Consider the following 18,961-nt stretch of genomic DNA (forward strand, 5'->3'; position numbering starts at 1 on the left):
TGGGCTCAGGCTCGGTTTGCCTCTCTGCCCGACTGCCAGCTCTTATCACCGCAGCGCCCACCACAGTGCCCGGCACGGAAGCCGTGCCAGTGGAATATGGGGCGAGGGAATTTATTCATAGTTTAGTGGGCTCTGGGCACACCTGGAGATAGGCAATCGAATGAGGCTCTTCCTAGAGACAAAAGGGTACAAATAATCCCTGCTCCCACCGACTGACTGTCCTTTGAAAAGGAAGCTAAGGCTCAGAGAGGTTAAGTAGCTTGCCCAAGTCACACAGCCAGGCGGTGGTAGAAGAGGGCCTGGAACTCAGGGCTGGCTAAGTCTAAGCCAATGATCTCAGGCTCTGTAAGAAATACTTCTCTAAAACACTGATGGCAGATCTTTCCCTACCTCTTCGGTTATGACGCTGAGCTCAACTGCCCCCAGGAGTGGCCCCTCCCAGCCAGCAGGGTGGGAATAGCCCGTCAGATCCCTGATGGCACAGACAATATTCCTGGTCCCATGAAGATGACTGGGTCCCTTCTGACACCTGTAGGGCTCCTTTGCAGGAGGGCACCCACACTGCTGCCTGCTCCCTGTGCTGCTGGCCATGACTTGGGCCCTGTGTCATATTGCTTGGAGCAGCTTCTTTCACTGGGGCATGCTGGCAGCTCTTCCCCAGGACCATCCGCTTGAGGCAAGGGTGTTTTGTAAGACCCCCAGTTGGGCTGGAAGGGGCCTCTGGAGGACAGGACTATGGGGCAGCCACTGTTTCTTTCTGAGTGTGCTGACCCTCCCCCATCACGAGGCAAGTGCCAAGCTGAATGGACAGGCTCCTAACCTGTCCTCCCGCCAGCACAGAGGACAGGAAGCAGACAGGGAGGCCGCTCTCCTCCACACCATCCATGACTCCCCAGTGCCCTCTGCACAGAACACAGGCCCTCATGGTCCGGCCCTGTCCCTTCCTTCATACTGTATTTCCTGGCAGGCATCCCTTCTTGGCCTTCTGGTTAAGATCACGTGTAGCGTCTGTTCTTATCGGTTTAATATTTTCTGGTAGGTAGAACTATCTGTACTTCTCAAACCCAGCAGGCTGCCTCACACCTCGGGGCTTCTGAACCTCCTATTCCTTTGCTAGACCTTCCCTCCTCAGCTCGGTGGCTTGGAAAACAGATGCTCTCTTTCCCTCCAGAAGAGAATCAAGTGTACAAGGGGGCAGAGCAGACAAGAGCCAGGATTTCAGGGATCGACAGACTCTGTCGGAACCCCAGCCTTGCTGTGTGTCTTTGGGTTACTTAATCTCTCTGATCCTTAATCCCTTCTCTATCCACTGAAGTTAATAATATCCCATAGGGTTAGGGTGAAGAGAACATGAGCTCCTGAGTGTAAATTTCCTGGCGTATAACAAGTGCTCAGAAACGGGCAGTTGTGATGTTGTCGTCTTGTGTCTTCCAGAGGACTGCAGACAAGAATGGCTTCGAGGGGAGGGCAGGCAGGTGTCAAGAAGCACTATGGATATTAATGGTGATACTGTGTTGGGCATTCCCTGTCCACATGCACTGAGTACCCTGCTCTGTCTCCCCCTCCCCACCCCAGGGAGACCTCAGTGGACTGCCTCCAGCCCCAGGCTCCCTTGTAGGCTGGCTTCTGCCTGGGGAGGGTGCTGGTAGGAGCTCAGAGTTTGGGAAAGAGGCAGGAGGAGAGTTTGGGTATTACTTTCCCACTCCTTCCAGCTCCAGGCCAGCGGCCCCTCCTCCCTGGCCGCAGCCTTCAGGGGGCTCCTCAAGCCCCACTATCCCCTCGCCTTCCCACTCCAGCCTGAAGGGCTGCTGCTGGTCCCAGGTGCCTCCACATCCCGTAATGCCCCCTAGCCCTGCATGCCCTCTGTCATGGTCTCTTCACTGAAATGCCTTTGTTGTAACGGAGATGAACTGTTTCCTGGGGGACTTGATGGGTGCAGGTACTCTGCAGACACACACCCTGGGCCACCAGGTGCAGAAAGAGCCCTGAAGTCTGAGCTCCCCTGGTGCTGGGCTTGGTGGAGCCGCCCCTGCCCCCGACGTGTTGCCATGATGGCACTGGTCTTGAGGAGATCTTTAAAGTCTCTGAGCTCAACTACGGTTCTCCCGCGGTCCCCCTGTCCCCTCGAGTCCTATATGCACATCGCACGTGAGCACGTGAGTCAGCCCCACACTCCAGAACAAAACATTCCAACAGGGCCTGGGGTTTCTGCCATGAGAGGGATGGACATGTCCTGATTTCTGAGCAGGCAGCCCCCTGGGAGGGAGCTCGACAGCACTTCAGACCACTCCCCACAAGGAGCCAGTGCCCAGAGGAGAGGGATGGCTCCCTCGAGAATGTCAGCTCTCCGGCCCCCTGCCTCGGGGAGGAGGGGACATTTCACCCATGCGTACCTCATGGTCCGGGGCAAAGGCTCTCTGGGCAACTGATCAGACAATTTAAAAGCAAGATCCAAGAAGACAGGGGAAAAGGGGGAAAAGAAGGAATGGTCCTGTGTCTGACCTTCTTAGATTATGTCTCATGCCCTGCAGTGAAAACCCATTTAATTTCTGCATAACTTAGAAAAGGTTTTAAATGGGCCTGGCAAAGAGCCATTCATATACTTGGAAGGGACAAGCCATTGGAGAGAAAAGACTGCTGACTTCCCGCATTTCAGGTCCTGGGCGCCATGCTCTATCAGGGATATGGGGGGGGGCGCTCATCGGCACCTATCCTGGGGGGCTTCTCCAGGCACCCAGCTGCCGCTTCATGCAAATGTGCAGACGCGCCTCTTTAAAGGTCTACACCTTCCACGCAAGCAGATTTCCTCTACGGTGCCAGGGGTATCTGGGCTTCCGAGTATGCTGTAGGCAGTAAAACTTGGTGGCTCACATGGCCTGAGTCAGACTCCCTAAGTTTGAGTCCGAGCCTCTCCACTTACTGGCTGGAGACCTCAAACATATGCTTCCAGCCTCAGTTTCCCTGTGTAAAGGAAAATGTAAAAATGGAGCTGTTAATAGTACCTTCCCCCAGGGTTGTGAAAAAAATTATGAGAGACAAGGTGTAGGGGGAAAAAAAAACTTCTCACCGAGCCAGGCACACAGCAATATTGAGCAATACTCAATAAATGGTCGTTGCAATTATTATTATGGCAATAAAGTACCATCACAAGCAGCGTGAGATGAGCTCTATTTAAAGGGGGGTATTAAAAACAGCCAATCAAGCTCTTTATCATGAACTTAGACAAATGGGCATTTTAAAATTCAGAAAGAGACCATCTCTGTTGATGAGTTCACGGCTGCTGCAGAGGGGTTCAGGGTGCGGGAACTTTGGGAGACCTTCCCCTGTGGGACTGGAGGGCCTGAGAGAGGAGGTCGTGGGAAGGGCTTCCGGAGGCAGCTCCTGAACACGGAGGCCGGGCCGACGGGGCACCACTCAGGGACCGCTTGAGTGGAGGAGCAGGAAGGAGCCTTGGGGATTATCCAGTCCTGTCTCCCCAGATGACTGATGATAAAAGCGAGGGACTGTGCCCAGCTCTAGGTCTCCCAGGTGGTGAATGGCAGAGCCACGACCGCAAATGTGATGCCTTGTCCTATATAGAGCGCTTTACTCACGCTGCCCAGAGACGCTAACCACTGCCTCCCTGCCCACACTTCCCAAGGAAAGATGCTCTTATTACCCACAGTTCCACTCAAGCGGAGGGTCTAGGCAGCCAAGTTTGTAGGCCACATCTGATTGGACCAGGGGTAATCACCTGACTCAAAGAGGCCAATCAGACGGGGCCTGGCCCGTTAACTCCATCTTCTGGATCTGAAAAAGACTTGAAAAAGACTTGAAAAGGACTTCTGGACTTGAAAAAGAAGGTTCTTGCTATCTGGTTAGGGCTGGAGTGGGCAGCATGACCAGCCGAGCGCCACAGAGAAGCCAACATTTACAGGCAGAGACGCCACGGGTGGGCTGAGGAAGCCCCGCTGAGGTGATGGTAATGGAGCACAGTGCGGGAGAAAAGCAGAGACAAGTCCCTCTGAGAGCCTGCCCTGCCCTGGTCTTCACAGGTCCTGTCTGGACTTCACTTCCTGTCGCTGGCTGGGCTGCAGAGACCCCATCTGGGCTGTCCTTCCTATGGCTACCCCCTTGGCTGACACTGTCCTCCAGAGTCTCGGCTCCTTCCTCCCCCACGGTACCCCCAGAATGCATCCAGCCCCAGGCAAGGCTTCCTCGTTCCTGCAGCTCTGCCCCGGGCTCAGCCTGACTCCTGCCTGCTGGGATTCTGTCCTTTTAATGCCCCGGCTGGGCCACAGAGAGCAAAGCTCCCTTCTACTGCTCCTAGACTGCTGGGGGCAAGGGAGGTAATAAGGGGGAGAAGAATAAAACAGCCTAGATGAACGAATGCTGGCTCCCTCTCTTTTTAAAGTGTCCCCAGACACTCCTTTTAACATGCAAATCCAGTCAGGTCACTGCAGTGATCAGCATGAATGTGGGGGTGGCAGGGGTGGGCAGGGGACAGCTCGTTCACTGCTTGACACCAGCAGTGTCAAGACAGGCTGGGGAGGGATGCCCTACAAAGCTCGGCTCTGCCCACCTGGGAGGTACCCCTCTGGTGTCTAGGCTTGGGGCTCAGGGGTCTACAGAACCGTTGCCAGGGTGGGCCTGGGCTGCAGAGGCAGGGCCAAAAGGCCCATTTCAGCTGAGGTGGGCTGCCCCATTCTAGGAACTTCTCCCTGCAAATTTATGGTGGATACTGGCTCTGAGTCCAGCTTCTTGTTGAAAAGGAGCAGCTGGTCTTTGGAGGAAAGGTTCCAGGCCTCTTGGCCTGCTTCTCCGCCCCAATTCTGCTCCCAGCACCCCTTCTTCCATGGCCATTCCTCCCCTTGCCCAGTCCTGCCCACTCCCCTAGAGCTTCTGGGCCCTTTCAAGGGAAATCTTCCCAAACACCCGGGCCCCTGCCTCCTGGGAGGCGGGGAGCAGCATTTTGGCATCAACCCCTGCAAACCACAGGCCTGCCAGGTGGATTCTCTCAGAGGAGGTCCCCTCTGGGCAGGTCGCAGACAGGGCAGGCCCCTGCCTCTTCCAGTTCCCGTTTAAGCTCCACATCACTTCTGATGGACCTGCTGTAAATGGGCCACCCTGTGCAATTCAGAGACAAATAAATCTTTTTGCTACTCCTGGGGTGACAAGGGAATAGACTCTGGGAAAGTTCTGCTGTGCAAGGGATCTTGTTCGTTAATAATAATGATAAATAGCTCACTTCTCACATGCAGTGTGAGTTACATTACACTCCAGGCTTCTACAGAGGTGGCTCGGGGTGCTCACTGGAACGGTGGGGGTGCAGGCAGAAGGGAGGAAGATGGCCTGACAGACAGAGAGGAGGAGAGGGAGGGTAAGGAAGGGGGTGGGGGAGGGAGAAGAAGGTGACTGGGCGTCAGGGACAAAGGAAGATAGGAGGGGATGGTGAAAGGGCAGAACTGGGGAGCAGAGGGAGATGGGGGTGAGCGGGAGAGCACTCACAAGAAGAGAGAGGGAAGGAAAGAGGGAGGAAGGAACTAGAAGGAAGAGAAAGACACTGCAGAGGGAAAGTTGTAAAGAAAGGAAAAGAAGCATAAAAGTTCGCAGCGCCAAGAGAAAGGAAGATAGGAGAAAGAGGAGAAGCACCCCATCCCCGCTCATCTTCACTGTGTACCCTCCTCAATTCGATTTATTCTGTATCCTCGACCAAAACTCCACAACAAGCCCTACCATTTCCACCATAGGTGCCATCTCTAAAGGCGTTATTAATATTTATGGAATGCTTGCTGGATGCCGCCACAGTCTTTAATATCTTATTATAAAGCCTGTTATAAAATGCATTAGTAATAAATTCCTGACAGATGGAGTTCTGACAAGGTGCAGGCACCTCGGTGGATCTGAGCTGGGAACAGACGCTCCTGGAACGCGCGTGTGCTGCTCAGAGGCTGGGCTGCTGGGCCCCCGAGGCCAGGTTGGGGGGGGCTCAATTCTGTACCCTCAGGCCTGGGGGGGTCAACAAATCTTATCTCATCCCTTCCTTTTGGGGGGGCGGTAGTTGAAAGCTCAGAGAAATGGAGCAACCCGTCTCAAGTCACACAGCTTGTAAATAAGTGGTGGAATTAGGATTCAAGTTCAGGTCACCTCTGTGTCCCCAAACCTCAGGGACCCCAAAGAGAGGGTGGAGAGTGGGCTCAGGGCCCCTGCTCAAGCAGGGCTGATTCATTCACTTTCCTCTCTGGAAAGGCTGGGGTGACGTGGGGGCTGAAGACGGGGGGCTCCAGGGAGTCTGCATAGAGAAGGGAGTGCTGATGGGGAGTTTAAGCCCCCCCAAAAATTCAGAAGGAAGAGAGCATCTCAAAATTTGCACACTTCCACTGGGAATCAGGAAATGGGCTCCCACCGTGTCAAGAAGTCGAGTCAGAAGTAAAGGCCTCTCTGACAAGGGGGCTCCTGGGGCAAAGGGAGGGGCACCCATGTTTTAGTTTCCATGGAATGCCAAAGCAGGTGTCACTTCTCTGGTGACTCTGGAGGCAGGGGCCTGCTACTGGGTTCTTGGGGAGGGTGTCATTCCAAATGTAAAGTTTTAGAGTTTTGTGGCATTCCAGCTTAGGGAGGAGGAGAAATGGGGACTGTGGGAGATGTGGGCTGTATTTCTTTCTCAAAGAGGCAAGAAAGAGCATGTGGGCTCCAGCTGAGAGCAGGTCCAAAGAGAGCAACGGTGCTCTGAGGGGAATGTGGAGAGGCAAGTACCCACCGGGCCTCGATGGCTGTCTCAGGTGGCCCCAGTCAGTCAGGGAGAGGGCGGGCACGCCAGCTCGTGCACACGCCCGCATGCATACAGCACACACTCCAGCACCTCCCTCTGCAGAGTCAGGGAGAGATCATCTCGCAACATCTCTTCTCTCCATTAGCGTCTGCTCTCTCTTGGATGATGTGCGTGAGACTCCAAAATGTGCTGGGTCTGCTCGAGAGCCGGGCAGGCTGCCAGGTGGAGGCACCAGCTCTGTGGGCAGAAGGAGCCCCAAAAGCCTGAGCTCTGAGTCCCACACACCCTGACATGAGTCGAGTACTTTCCCAGCTATTCCACTCCTTAGAGCCGGCTCAGTGCTCTCCCACCGCTGAGTCTCTCCCTCCTTCTCGGCCCCCCGCTGTGTACTGCCCCTTCTGAATCCCAGGAAGACACGCATCAAAGTGCTGACTTACGGCCCCTCCTGACTTCCCCGTGTCTGCGAGGGTCTTCGCCTACCAGAGTGATCTTGGACTTGCCCTTCTCTCTCTTTTTTTTTTTCAAGATTTTATTTATTTATTCGACAGAGATAGAGACAGCCAGCGAGAGAGGGAACACAAGCAGGGGGAGTGGGAGAGGAAGAAGCAGGCTCATAGCAGAGGAGCCTGATGTGGGGCTCGATCCCAGAACGCCGGGATCACGCCCTGAGCCGAAGGCAGACGCTTAACCGCTGTGCCACCCAGGCGCCCCTTGCCCCTCTCTCTTGCCCCCCGTTCTTCATCAGGCACCTGTACCTATCAATTCTTCCTTCCATATGCCCCCAGTCCTTCCTTTTCTCTTTGTTATTTACCTTGGCCACCCCTGCGGTGACACCTAGTGCTGTCACTAGCACACAGAAGGCATTCAATAAATGTTTTAACAGAATCGGGATTTCCCATTCAACAGAGCAGATTGAACACATTCATTTATTTCTGTTTTTGTCCAAACCCCTCACCAAAATGACAATACGAAAATTAAAAATGCATAGATCCACAAGGACAAAAAGAACAGGAGAGGAGGCAACAGCAGATGAGAGATGCTGACAAAATCCTGGAAACAGGAAACAGATGGAACTGAGACTGCCTCAGGAAAGAGGGGGCAGACCAAGGCTCAGGCTGGGGACTCAGAACCCTGGAAAATCTCAGGAGCTGGAGACGCCAGGTGAGGCTAAAACCAGGAAGACCAACTGCAAATCTTTAAAGAGGAGTCAGACTCCCAAATGCCTTCCCCGATTTGTGAAGACAGGAGGTTTACTTTCTTGAGGCACTGAGTTAGTCGGGCTCTGGACAAGGCACTGAAAACAGGGAGGTTAAATGAAAATCTGCTTCTCCCCTCTACTCCCATCCCTGATCAGGCCTCTTTAGCCAGTCAGCCTCCTGAAGACTGACAGCCAGGCAGGAAATAGGGAAACTGGCCCAAGAGAAAGATAAACACAAATGTTAACATGGTAGAATTCTTGAAAAGAAACAGCGAGGTCCTCACCTAATCACCCATGGTGAAGTCCACTGGTCAACAACAGCACTCCACCTTGCCCTGCCCTAACACACAGCAGGCTTCTAGCTGGCTAAATGTCAACTAAGCTTAAATATAAACAATCAACTACGGGTCATGAAACATCTGAGAGGAGCCTCTAATGTGAAAGACAGAGATGGGGGTGGGGGGGCAGTGGGAAGGAATAACAAAAATAAGTATCTTTGACATCCTTAGAGAGACAAGACATAGCATCTCTGAAATAAGAATATTCCAAGAGGAAGAGATAGTAGAAATGAAAAACTTAACAGAAGAGTTGGAAGATAAATTTCTCCAAAAGTAGGACAAAACTTAAAGAGATGGAGAATAGGGGAGAAAAATAAGAAAATCAGAGAAGCAGTTCAGAAGATCCAACACCCAACTAATAGGGGGTCCAGAGAGACGAAACAGGGTAAGGGAAGGAAAGGGAATTATCTGGGAGGAGAGGTAAGAAAATCTCCCAGATCTGGAGGACATGTTTCCAGATGGAAAAAGGCCACTATGTGTTTGGAAGAGAGATCCACACTGAGGCTTAGAACTACGAAGTTTCCAAACACAGAGTCTTTAAAAAAAAAATCTCAGACATTTTCAGAGAGAAAACAAAAGACTACACTCAACGGGTCAGGAACCAAAATGACACAGAACTTCTTAACAGCAACATTATAGGCAAAGGAGAAATGATGTCACATTACGAGGAAAACTATTTCATTCTAGAATTCTATACCCAGCCAAACTATCAACAAATATGCATATAGAATAAACACATTTTTTCAAACAGAGTAAAAAAAAATTCCCATGAATCTCTTTTTAGGAAATTACTGAAGGGTGTTCTCCCACCAACCTGAGGGTGTAACCCCAAAAGGAAAATATGGGAACCATGTAGAAAGAGACAAAGAAATTCACTGGGTGATTCCCCTATCCCCCCCTCCCCCATGCCTATTCCACACAGGCCTCTTCACCACTCAGCCTCCAGAAGAGCAGCCAAACTGGACTAGAGCAGGCAGATGGACGCTCCAAGGTGAATGTTGCCAAGAGAAATACAAACTGATAAAAAATCAGTATACTTTTAATAGACCAAGAGGAGGTACTTAATTATGTCCGACTATTTAGAATAAGTGATAGCTTCACAGAACTCTAAGCAAACAAACAAAAAGGTGGTAATTATTAATCCTACAAAAAACAGAAAAGGAAATATAATTAAGGAATGTGCTGTATCAGCTTGAGTAATATTTGCACCAGCACGATGCTGTATTCACTAAATGCTGTGCGAGCTACGGTTAAGCTGGGGGGATAGGTGGAGCACGTGACAGGGGTGTGTGTGCACGTGCAGCAAAGACGAGGTTAAGGGTGGGGTAAAAGTGCCTCTCACTCTTCAGAGCTAGAAGTCAATGTCTAAAGCGACAATGTCTAAAACTGAAAAATGTATATGCATGCGATTTGGAAATAAGAAGGTAATTATCAGCAGTTGAAAGAGGTTGTCTCAGGGAAATCAGGAAGGGGAAAGGGTGTTTTTATCATAAACCTAGCTTTACTCTTTGACTTTTCCACTCGTGCAACCATGACCTTGATAAAAATTAATAGAAAGGTGGAAAAAATGTATCTCCCCATGGCTGGCCCACTGCAGCCCCTCCTCTCTTTCGGCCATGACCCTGTAATTGATCCCAGAAAGTCACTGCCTTAAAGCATGGCTCTCCCATCTTGTTCTCTTTCTCAGACACCATCACTGGCTCCTTTTCCCTCCAAGGCAAGGTTTCCTGGACGTCGAACATCACTGCAGTTTGACCAAAGCTTCCTTCTCTACACTCATCTTTCATTTTTGCCCCAGTGAGAGCCTCTGCTTCCGTTGGACTGTTCTACTTGGCAGCCCCCAGAGTGTGGGCCCACCTCTAGCCTTTGCTCACGGCGCTGTCTTTCCCACCAAATTCCTTCAGATAGTTTCCCTGGAGAGCAGGCATCACCGTCCGGCACACAGAGATGGACACTCCCTTCCCAGAAATGTCTGTTGGCTCCCTGGGCTTCTAGGCACATGCGCCCAGGCTGGGGTTGAGACATTCTCTCCCTGCCCCACACACATGGGCCATGGCCTTCACAAGACACTGCGTGTGCAGGACTGGGAGAAGAAGCCTCATCCAAGAGACACTTGGGGCCTCCTTCCCTTCTTCTCAGAAGCTTGCTTTTTAGAGCTAGGTATGATCCTCAACTGTGAAATGGCCCCAGCTCCTCCTAATTCAGAGATTTAAGGAGACCCCAGGCAATTTTTCTCACCCTTCACTGCAGCAAGCCCAGCCCAGCCCTGTGACCTTCCTGTATAATGAGTGGTCACAGAGTTCCAAGACAGTCCCCTCCGCCACCAAGTGCCACCTCCCATTAGCACCACGTTCCAGGGCTGTCCATGACCCGCCCTCTCCCAGACACCACCCTCGACACCCTCTCACTCACTGACCCGCAGGAGCTGAGGAAGGGAGAACGTGGCAGCACAGGGCAGGACGCCTCCTGGACAGTGCACCGCTGGCTGACCAGCCCAGCGGCCGGCTGAAGGCCACATGCAGACAGAAGGGGACAGAAGGGCCACCATGGTGGGGGAGCCCCAGTCCCTGCAACATGCAGCTTTCAACACCAGGCAGCGCCACCCCCTCCCTCAGGGAACCGGCTTCAACTTCTCTCTCTGTGGCGTGGGAGGAGTGAGAGCGGAGGTGCGGGGTTCCAGACCTCAGTGTTCAGCCTTACTCTCCCACCCTTCCCCAACCTGAGAGTTAGGCTGATTGGCTCCTGGGAGCCTCCCCACCTCCCTCCCCCAGCAGGGACTTAGAAACCAGCTTCTGGAGACCAGGAAGCTTCCATTAGGTGATGATTACTCCCCATGCCTGTTGGCCTGACTGGAAAAAAAAAAAGAAAAAAGTCCAGAAACAATCCTCAAGTGCTGGGTCACGTTCTGTCTTGCCCATAACAATCCACAGGACTTCCTTCTCTGTTGTCACAGAGCATTAATGCAAACACTGATTGATGCCTCAGTTTTCCCACCTGGTAAATGGGTATAGCAATTCCTGTACTGCCTCCCACATAGAGCTGCAGGGGAGATCAAACAAGCTAACAGTGCAGAAAGTACTCTGAAAACTCAAAGGTCAAAATAAAAATCACCATCTTCTGCGGAAGTAGACAAGTTAAAAAAACAACTAGGGAAAGGTATGATGTGACCTATAGAAGAGTCCTCTCTAAAAAGCTCCCCTGGAGTCCAGAAGCTGGGTTGTCTGGGTGCTAGGACACTGTCCCTGAGCCCAGGACTGCAGGCGGCTGAGTTCCAGACACAAATAGGGTTCAGCTGAGGCATGAGGTGGTTTTGAGACTTGGTAGATTCTGGAAGATGGCAATCAGTAGATGCAAGGAGTCTCCTGGGATTTTTTTTTTTTTTTTTTTTTTTTTTTAGATAAGAAAAAGACTTCCATGGGTCTAAGGTAATAACGCACATCTACTGAAGACAGCCTATATGTCAGACCCTGATTTAAACACTTTCCACACATTATATTGTACAATCCTCGTGGAAACCTTGAAGCAGACACTTTTACCACCCCTTTTCCAGATGTCTAAGGCCGTGTGGTAATAAGCAGGAATCCGGGGATTTGCACCCAGACAGGCTGCTCCAGGGCCCAAGCTCCTACCCACCATGCTATATTATTCTCAGTGACAAGCGAGCAAAGTGTACCAGGGTCTAGGACGCAGGCAGATGGCCAAGATGACCTTGAGAAACTGGGACCCTGGCATTCTGGCTAAGTGCCAGGGCCTCCCGATGACGTTTAAGGAGGCTGCCACGGAATGACTTAGGTCATCCGAGGTTCCAGGTTCCGAAGTTGACAGGTGTCAGAGGTCACCAGGAAGGGGCTGGAAGTGGGAGAGTGAGTTATCAGGAGCAGTCAGCTTCTTCCATCCTTTGATCCCAAACACATTTATCGGATAACATAGCGCACACTCATACTCTTCATTGCTCCGGCGAAACTATGGTCATGAGCAATTACATGTGGTCATTTATGCGGAGGAAGACAAACATAATAAAGGGAGGCTTTGAAGGAGCAAAACCAACAGGGAAACTGTGGTTTGAGTCCCAGCTCCAGCCCTTATTTGCTGTGTGACTTCAGGGAAGTTAGGCAACCTCTCTGAACCCCAGTTTCCTTCAGTGAGATGGGCATACTAAGAAAACCTGTCTCACTGATTATCGTGAGGCTTACAGAAGATAATGCATGAGGAGTACTTAGTGCAAAACAGGTGCTCAATAAATCTTAGGCTCTGTCATATTGTTGTTACCTCTTGGCGTGGGTGTAAGAGTCTATAAACTGTAAAGTGCTTTGCAAACATTACTTCTGGTGGAGAGGTCTGGAAGGGAAGGGGATGCTTCTGAAGGCTGAGGTCCTTGCTCTGGTCTCTGCAGAGACAAAAGGTCTGGATAAAAGGCCAGGGGGAATCTTCCTAGTGGCATGCACCCCATCTGTGTCCCAGTGGAGCCCACCGGGTGTGTCGTGCCTCCACTGGTACCCTGAGCTCTCTGTGCACAGCTCCATGGCTCACAAATGGGGCTCCATCTCCCAGCCCCCAAATTCATTCCCCTGCATGATGATGAATCATGTTAAACAAAATGAATATGCAAATCTCCTTAGGGCAGGCCTTACATCTATGGGAAGCTGAGGCTAATAAATGGATTCTGAATAAGGAGACAGCTCAAGCAATACAACTTCGGCTCATCTCTCCTTCCCCCCTTTCAGGCTCCACCCACCAGTGTGCCCCTTTGTCCCCAGCTGGGGCGTGCTTTCTGAAGGGGTGGATGAAGGAGGCAGCAGAGGCCTGGGCAGGCATGAGGAGTAGGTTAGGCCTGGCACGGGTTTTCCCTCTTAGATCCCTGATCCCGATCCCAGTGGCTACTGTTGCTGGGCGGTATGACGCGATAAGTGGAACCTGTCACCTGGAGCCTAGGGGCTTAAGGGCGGACAGGCAGTGGGGACGGGGAGGGGGGTGTGCACACATGGCTGTAGGGGAGCTGAGGGCTGATGAGGGCTGGAGAGAGAGAGGGTGGCTGTGGGAACTCACTGGCCCTGGGGTTGGGGGGAGGTGTTAGTGCTGGGGAATGGCTTCAGAGCCAAGAGGTAGAAAGAGACTGGAATTGTTGGGGTTTCCAAGGACTTGAGGACTCACCCAGGCCAGGGCCTCACTCCCTGGGCTGCACAGCAAGATAACTGGGGAGCTTTGAAACAAAATCAGTGCCAGCCCACCCCAGCCTCTGGGTTTTTCGATTCCCAGAGGACTTGTCAGGTCCCTCTGGGGTGGAGCACTGCCGCCCCAGCCACTACTCTACAGATGAGAAAGCTGAGACCCAGAGAGGGGAGGGGATGTGACAGAGGTCACACAGATGACATTCTCCTGCTTGGGTAAAGATGGCCCAGGGAGGCCCAGACACCCAAGGAACACCTCTGCGGAAGGAAGATACCCCGCTCCATTGTCCTTGGGAACTTTCCCATGGTAGGGGACCACGAGGGCTGTAAAGGCTGGGGTGGGATGGAGCATGTGTTTCCACAGATCTGGGGAGATGGGTGCCCTCTGAGGGACGTGTGGGAGGAACACGGCAAGCGGGTCCCGTTCTGTAGTCTTCTGTGCCTGGTAGACCAAGGCACACGGGCTCCACCACTGGCTTGAGGGACAGTCAGAAGTCCCGGCACACAAAGCCCAAGAGAAAGTCCACTCTAGACAGACCCCGAGAAAAGATGGAGACCCCGAGTCCCCGAAGCACTCTGCTCGGCCTCGGGAAAGGCAGTCTTAGGGTAGCCACGGCCTCATCTGTGAAGATGGGACTTGACCAAGGCAAAAACCAGCTTCCCCTTCCCTGACAGAACCCACAGAAAGTGGCTCCACACACTGCCTGGGTACTTCAAGCGGATGACCAACCTGGTTAGGACATTCCCAAGGTCTCCCCAAGCCCCTCCGGGAATTACGAATGTGGAGACCGATTTCTACGGAGAAACAGAGAGCTCCCCAGCTCCGCTCCTGCTGGCCCCAGGGTGCCCACTGAAGGGCTTGCCGGCTCCTAGGGCACACCGGCCTTCCCGCAGGAAGTAAGAGAAGTAAGAGTGATGACGGAGGGTAGGAATTGCAAATGACTTTCATTAGGCAGGGGTGCTAATACCATGAATTACAAATGAAACCCAGATGAAGAGGACCCTGGCAGCCTTACCTCCATTTGATATTAATTGGGCGACACTTTGTTTTAATGGTACATTAATTAATGCGGAATTTCGACGGAAGTCCGCGTGACACTCACATTAATACAAATGAATTCATTACCGTTGGTGTTATTACAAGAAATGACAAATAAATCTGTAACAGTGGGACCCTTCAAATAATAATCACGAATCATTAGGTTTACCGCTCGTTTGTACTGTAGCTTGCAAATATGTGTGTATGTTTTCTGCTGCCTTTTGGCTGGGGGAGGCGGCCGCGCGGGGCTGGCTCTGCGGTACTGAAAGGGGAAAGCCTCTTCCAGACTTCTCTGCATCTGCTTTTCCTCTCTTTCCTCCTCCCACCTCAACCCCCAGACAACCCCACTCCCCCGAGCCCTGCCCCAGGCTTAGTGACTATGTCAGGGGTGTGATGGGGGTTGGTCCCCCAAATCCAGCACGCCCAGTGTACAATCTCTGTCCCTGAGGAGGGGGGTTGGGGGAAAGAATAAGAGCAGCAGGCCGGGGGTGGAGCCTGGCTTGAGGAATGGGTGCAGGCCTAGAGCTATCTGTTGCCAAAGGTTCCCCACGTCAGATTGGTCTTCAAGCCTTGGAGGGTCCTGGGGACAGAATCCAGGTGCCCAATGACCGGCATTGTGCTGGAAGTTTTATCCATTTACCCCATGGTCAAGGGCACTAAATAGGGTTTGAGAGCTCAGACTTGAGCGAGGAAGGGCCAAGCCTGGGACTCAGCTCCGCCTGGCCCCCGAGCTCCCAATACGCAGGCTCTTTCCAGGGAGAATTGCTGTATGCCTGGTGGGTCAGCGTCCTGGGGGAGACAGGTATAGCCGGCATGACCCTGGCGAGCCAATCCCTACTCACTCTCTATTCCCCTGCTCAGGGCTTCGGGCTGTAATCGCACAGGGGCCAGCAGGAGACCAACGAGCTGGGTCTACAGCTACCATCCTGGCGTTCCTCAGCCCCTCTCCGTTCCCTGCAGCTGAAGCCAAGATTTCTGGCAATAAGGGAGGCCCCAGGAAACCACAGTGGGGGAAAGCATCAGACGGGCCTGGGGGACTCGGGTGGGTTTGAGTTCTCCAAATCCTTGGCACACAGGCTGCCTTGCCTCCATTTTGCACGCAGGGCAGACTGTGTGGAGAGATCACAGCGCTGTTCCGCAGCTTCGGGATTCCCAGCCCAGGGCTCTAAGCAGCTTCTAGCCATCGACTGGTGTTGACACGTGATTTGAGAGCTGTTTGCTATCCCTGTTTTAGAACATCTCTCCCTGGAGGACTTTAAAATAGGATCCATTCTCTGACGAGGATGCCGACCAACAGTTCAGCTCGGTAGCCAAGAGGTTTGTTCAATGACCTCGTGGGGGGTCCCTCTAACCCAGGGAGTCTGGGCCTCCATGAATCAGTTGCTCCCTCCCCGCCTACGAGAATCAATCGGCTGGTCTGACTTCAGTGTACAACAGCGTTCTGACCTTTGGCTAACAGGTTAGACAACATGGAAGCCAAATCCAGCTTCTCCACCCGTGAGACATTGCTAACATGGCCAAGCCCTGTTGGCCCCTGCCCTATGCCCTGCCCTCCACCCCAGCCCTAGGCATCCTGGCTGTCGGAGGTTAATGTCACTTGGCTATATACTGTGGACTAGCAGTGGGCCACGCAGCCCACAATTAGATGTTTGGGGGACTCCAGCTCCCTCTCTGGCTCACGTTTGCCCCCATTCACACTGGTACTGAATGAGCCAATTAATCACCTAAGATTGTTAACTGCACTAATTACGCTCACTCTTGAAACTTGTGGAACAATTATATACTGTCTCTGCCTCATGAGCTATCAATTACAGTGATTGCAGGCAGGCTGTCACTTCTCCCAAGCCAAGACAGGGGCGGTCTCACCAGGCTCAGAGCTGGTTTCTCAAAAACTCCCAGAAGGCTTTGTCTGAGCGGAGCCTACACTCAACAGAAGTGGCGAAGGCAGAGACCTCTCCATGGGACTAGGCTTTGCCAGTGACTAAGAGCCGCTCCACACTGATCTTACGTGAGGTCTTCATTCCACAAAACTGTCCCCTTGTTTGCTTAGAAGAAATGGCAACCACAAAGTATTTCCCTGGGAGCTGTACTGCTTCCTTCGTCCTTGTGTCCTTGGCCAGACTTGGCATGGTACCCCAGAGATCTCCGCGGGGGCTGCACGTGCACACTGGGTTTTCCTCTGGTTCCCCAGGGGCTCTATATTGCCTCTTCCCAGCCCAGCTCAATGCCCATCCCACATGCTGCTGCCCCCGCTTCTCAATCCCTTGCCTGGTGGAGAGTTGGTGCCTCTAGCCAAGATCTTTGCTAACCGCAGGAAGACAAAGAAGGGGGAGAAACTGTCAGTCTCTCTTCATTTTACCTGGCCCTTGAGATATTCCTGTCCTCCAAGACCACTGGACTTTGGAGCACATACTCACAGGCCATTACCACCCCCACACGGACACACTCTCCCCTCTCTGCCCCCAAACACCCCCCAACTGGCACCAGGATGACAGTTTGTGATGTGGCTGTCGGGGAAACATGTATTTCTTCAGGCAAGCAGCAGGCCCCAGCAGGCTGTGGCTCCCATCCCCTGGTCTCCCTCCCCCATCCCAGCCCTCCCGCTGCCCAGAGCGCTCATTTCCACACGTCAGGGCAAAAAGCACTTAGAGCCAACTGCTAAGCTCACATCTATTCTGGTGCGGAGAGATGCACCCCGTCACCACGCAGCTGACAGGCTCCGGGCAGGCTGGACTGTGGTGGCCAGGCTCTGACTGACCCCAGCCTGCTGGGCCTCCCTTCTGGCTTCTCTTACTGGCAGGGGTCAGACGGGCTGGCCCACTCCTTAACCCCAGCTGCAGCAGCCAAGGGACCCCCAGCCTCCCTGGAGGTCCCTAGGGGTTCTGAACAAGCCACTGCCCACTCCACGTGAATGTCACAAAGATGCTTTTAGACTCAACTGGTCCAAGAACAAACTCTAAATCTCCCCTGGAAACCGTGTCCCTGGCTCTGTGACTGGTAATACATTCCCTCTGCATTTAGTTGCCAAGCCAGAAACCAGAGTCCTCCGTGCAATTTCATCTCCCACACGTCAGTCCCCTGCTCTCTGTCCCCGCTCACCACCAGCTCCCACGTGGACTGCTGCAGTGGCCTCCTGACTGGGTCCTGCAGTGGGGACCCCCTACACTCCCCACCTGCAACTGGTATGAACTCTTTGAAACAGTCATCTGACTGCATTGCCCCTGCTCCGACAACTGTCCAGTGGCTCCCTGCTGGCCTTAAGATCAATGTCAGAGAATCCCTTCCATGACCCTGCTTGGCCCGGCCCCACCCAGGTCTCCAGCCCCTCCCTTCACCGACCCTCCTGTCCCTGCTCCAGCCCTCTTTCACCTCCTCAAATAAACTGGGTGCTTCTCTGCCTCTGAGCCACCTGTGTGTCTATCCACCAGAATTCTTTCCTCATCCTCACCCCCATTAATGCCTACTCAGCCTTCACATCTCAACTGAATCCCATTTCCTCCAGAACTTTCTCTGACCCCCAGTCTGGCTCAGGTTTTGGCTACGCTTGCCCCCTGGGACTTTCCTGGGGGCTCTAATCACATCTTATAATTATGTGACACTTCAATTCCCACATGTTCCCCCACCAAGCCCTTTGAGGCTGGGGGCCCTGTCTGGTTCTGCTCTCTGATGTGTCCCCAGGGCCCAGCACGTGGCTGGTACCGAACAACATTTGTTGAACGAGAGACACCCCCGGCATCCTTCTCCTGACGCTCTCCTCATTCTCCTATCTGGTGAGACGGTTGGGAGACACCAGCTCCAAAGTCTCTCCCATGCATTCATTCAACAAACATTGACTGAATACCCCCAATATTCTAGACTCTGCTGGGTGATCAAGGTACACTGATCCGTACTGTCGGGAAGGAAATCTGAGGGTGTCGGTGACAGGCAGATGTTGAACCTGAGTTCTGGCTTCCAGCTCCATCACTGCCTGGATCTGGCCCCTGCTGGTCTGCCCTCATGCAATTTTCCTGCCTGGAACATTCTTCCTCATTCACCCATTCATCCAACAAATAATTAATTACTGTGTACCCAGTAGGTATCAAGCAGTGTTCTAGGTGCAGGGGAAACACTGGTACACTCCTATGCATTTTCAGTCTCAACTTCGTTATTACCTCCTCCAGGAAGCCTTCCCTAATTCCTGAACCTGGGTTGGATGTCCATCCTATGAGCCGCCAGAGCCCCTCCCCGGACTGCCCCTTGCCTAGCCCATAGCAGCCATGCGATATCTGTTCTCTGCACCAACGGATGCCCCCCTTTGTTACACTAGTGTCCCCATGAGCTTTAAAGGCAGAGGGGAGACACTGGACAGAGTTGTGGCTGGCTGAGGTAAACACGGAGAAGGGGCGCCTGCAAGAAGGCCATGGTCACTGCTGAAGAGGTGGAGGACATGGCTCTGCGGGAAGGCACGAGGGAGGATATGAGCTGGAA

The 18,961-nt window shown here is 52.8% G+C and overlaps 1 protein-coding gene and 1 pseudogene across 1 annotated transcript in view; one reads left to right on the top strand and one right to left on the bottom strand.

The window, feature by feature from the left end:
- CDH23 (cadherin related 23) overlaps nucleotides 1-18,961 on the bottom strand; it is a 403,304-nt gene that overhangs the window by 232,057 nt on the left and 152,286 nt on the right. The window lies entirely within an intron of this gene.
- On the top strand, nucleotides 970-1,086 carry LOC113259314 (U2 spliceosomal RNA; annotated as a pseudogene).

The sequence above is a fragment of the Ursus arctos genome, unplaced genomic scaffold (genome assembly GCF_023065955.2).
Source record: "Ursus arctos isolate Adak ecotype North America unplaced genomic scaffold, UrsArc2.0 scaffold_7, whole genome shotgun sequence".
Taxonomy (NCBI): Eukaryota; Metazoa; Chordata; class Mammalia; order Carnivora; family Ursidae; genus Ursus; species Ursus arctos.